The sequence below is a fragment of the Macaca nemestrina genome, chromosome 14, assembly GCF_043159975.1.
Source record: "Macaca nemestrina isolate mMacNem1 chromosome 14, mMacNem.hap1, whole genome shotgun sequence".
Taxonomy (NCBI): domain Eukaryota; kingdom Metazoa; phylum Chordata; class Mammalia; order Primates; family Cercopithecidae; genus Macaca; species Macaca nemestrina.
Genome location: NC_092138.1, coordinates 113,376,174 through 113,379,721, shown reverse-complemented (window position 1 = coordinate 113,379,721; position 3,548 = coordinate 113,376,174).

Here is a 3,548-nt window from a genome sequence, read left to right as displayed (position 1 = left end):
AAAAGACCCCTGGTACACCTGCCCCCATGAGTCCCTCTGTTCTCCCCCTCCTCCCTTCCTGTGCCCTGGACTCCCAGTGCCAGGGCACAAAGTGAGGACTCAGAAAGGCTTTATTGAATGAATGGCCAGAAGAGCAGCTGTGCAGAGCCCAGGTGGAGTGTGGATGGAGCCCAGGCCAAGGGGTCTGTGGTCCCTGCAGTGCCAGTGCCCTTTGCCTCACCCTGCCCCCCCACTCACCCTTGCTTTGGGGATCTGGGACCCTGGAGTCACATTTGCCTGGGACCGGGGACAGAGAGCTGGTGCTGCCACCCTGGGGCTGCAGCGCACCGAGGGAGCAGCTCAGCCTACAAAGAGTCGGACAAAGAATGGAGCCGAGCCGGGCCACGTAGAGCAGAGCAGGCGTGAAGAGTGAGTTTTCTCTCTAGCACCCAGCCGGGCAATCGTGGGCTGTGATAAAGCAGGTGCTTGGAGTGTGCATCTTGGTGGAGAGATGTAAAATCCGCTGCTCTATGGCTTTCACAGTCTTTTGACTCAGGACCCCTTAGGGTACAAGGGCCTCTGCCAGTGTCCCTGCTTTTCAGGGGAGAATGACAAAATCAAGGCATCTCTTTGCTGGCAGCCGACGCATTGCTTATAAGTGGAGAGGAGCTCATGCACACGAAATACACGAGATATAAACTTAGGGGCCAAGAGTAGCTCAAGCTCCTGGGCTGCAGTATAAATTGTGTCCAAACATCCCACAACGGCGTCAATGGTATGGATGACACTAACGTGGCAGTGACAGATCACAAAGAAGCAAACTCCTGCTCATGCACAGCAGGAGGGAGCCGGTGCCGGGCACCCTGGCTGGCGGGGTAGACACACGCCGGCGCCAGGCACCCTGGCTGGCGGGGTAGACACAGGCAGGGCTCTCAGGAACCACATCAAAGTGGTTCCTTCTAGTTTATGAAGTCTTTCTTTCTTTCTTTCTTTCTTTCTTTCTTTCTTTCTTTCTTTCTTTCTTTCTTTCTTTCTTTCTTTCTTTCTTTCTTTCTTTCTTTCTTTTTCTTTTCTTTCTTTCTTTTCTTCCTTCCTTCCTTCCTTCCTTCCTTCCTTCCTTCCTTCCTTCCTTCCTTCCTTCCTTCCTTCCTTCCTTCCTTCCTTCTTTCCTTCCTTCCTTCCTTCCTTTCCTTCCTTTCCTTCCTTTCCTTCCTTTCTTCCTTTCTTTCTTTGGATGAAGTCTCGCTCTGTCACCCAGGCTGGAGTACAATGGCACAGTCTCGGTTCACTGCAACCTCCGGCTCCTGGGTTCAAGCGATTCTCCTGCCCCAGCCTCCCAAGTAGCTGGGATTACAGGTGCATGCCGCCTGGCTAATTTTTGTATTTTTAGTAGAGGCGGGGTTTCACCATATTGATCAGGCTGGTCTTGAGCTCGTGACCTCATGATCTGCCCACCTCGGCCTCCCAAAGTGCTAGGATTACAGGCGTGAGCCACCGCCCCCGCCTCTTGTTATTTTTTTAACCCAGGAGGTGGAGGTTGCAGTAAGCCAAGATCGTGCGGCTGCACTCCATGGAAAGAAATTTTTTCCATATTCATCTTAATTTTATGTATCACATATATTTCCAATATTTCATCTCGCTCCACGGCTTGTGCTTTTTTGCTGATGTCTTTTGTTGTACAGTAGGTTTTTATTTATTTTATTTTTGAGATAAAGTCTCACTCTGTTGCCCAGGCTGGAATGCAGTGGTGTAATCTCAGCTTACTGCAACCAACCTCTGTCTCCCGGGTTCAAGAGATCGTCATGCCTCGGCCAGGAGCGGTGGCTCATGCCTGTAATCCCAGCACTTTGGGAGGCCGAGGCGGGTGGATTACAAAGTCAGGAGATCAAGACCATCCTGGCTAACATGGTGAAATCCCATCTCTGCTAAAAATACAAAAAAAAAAAAAAAAGTAGCTGGGCATGGTGGCGGGCGCCTGTAGTCCCAGCTACTTGGGAAGGTGAGGCAGGAGAATGGCGTAAATCTGGGAGGCGGAGCTTGCAGTGAGCCAAGATCGCGCCACTGCACTCCAACCTGGGTGACAGAGCGAGACTCCATCTCAAAAAAAAAAAAAAAAAAAGAGATTGTCATGCCTCAGCCTCCCGAGTAGGTGGGATTACAGGTGCCAGCCACCATGCCCAGCTAAGTTTTGTGCGTTTTTAGTAGAGACGGAGTTTCATCATGTTGGCCAGGCTGGCCTTGAACTCCTAACCTCAAGTAATCCACCCGCCTCAGCCTCCCAAAATGCTGGGATTACAGGCACGAGCCACCATGCCCTGCTGGTTTTTATTTTAATGTAGTTGAATTAATCAATCTCCTAAGCGTTTTAAAGCCTCACTTTTCTCATTTATGTCTTCAACCACTTGAATTTATTTTGGGGCATGGTATGCGGAAGGGATAGAATTTTTCTCCTGACTTCTCATAAATGCAACCACGTCAGTCTAGCTCTATTAATAGTCATTCAACTTTTTTTTTTTTTTTTTTTTTTTGATATGGAGTCTCGCTCTACCCAGGCTGGAGTGCAGTGGCACAATCTCTGCTCACTGCAACCTCCACCTCCAGGGTTCCAGTGATTCTCCTGCCTCAGCCTCCTGAGTAGCTGGGATTACAGGCGCCTGCCAGCAGGCCTGGCTAATTTTTGTTTATGTTTTCTTTTGAGATGGAGTCTCACTCTGTCGCCCAGGTTGGACTGCAGTGGCATGATCTCTGCTCACTGCAGCCTCCGCCTCCTTGGTTCCAGAGATTCTCCTGCCTCGACCTCCTGGGGAGCTGGGATTACAGGCACGCGCCACCACATGCAGCTAATTTTTGTACTTTTGCTAGAGATAGGTTTTCGCCATGTTGGCCAGGCTGATCTCGAACTCCTGACCTCAGAGGGTCCACCCACCTCGGCCTCCCAAAGGACTGGGATTTTAGGTGTAAGCCACTGCGCCCGGCCTGTATCTTATCCAAATTTTTATTTTGAAAATTTTAAGTTTAAAGAAAAGTTGAAATAGTACAAGGAATATCTAAATAGCCATTGCCCGGATTCACCAGTCTCACCACATTGCACTCCCTTTTTTCTTTCTGTTTTAGAGACGGGGTCTCCTGATGTTACCCAGGCTGTCATGAGATACTCTGTCTGTGTTCAGTTTTTCACTGTGCAATCTGAAACTATGCTGTGGTGTCATGCTATTCCACTCCTAAACACTTCACCACATATCTCTATGGAATAAGGACATTTTTCTACATGACCACAACACTATTATCGCATCTAAACTTGATATAATAACACTAGTTAATATATTATCCACATTCACAATTTTGCAGTGGTCCTAAGATGTCCTTTATTGCTGTGTTTTTTTTTTTTTTTTTTGAGACAGAGTGTCACTCTGTCGCCCAGGCTGGAGTGCGGTGGCACAATCTTGGCTCACTGCAACCTCCACCTCCCAGGTTCAAGCGATTCTTCTGCCTCAGCCTCCTGAGTATCTGGGATTACAGGGACGCGCCACCACACCCAGCTAATTTTTGTATTTTTGGTAGAGAACGGG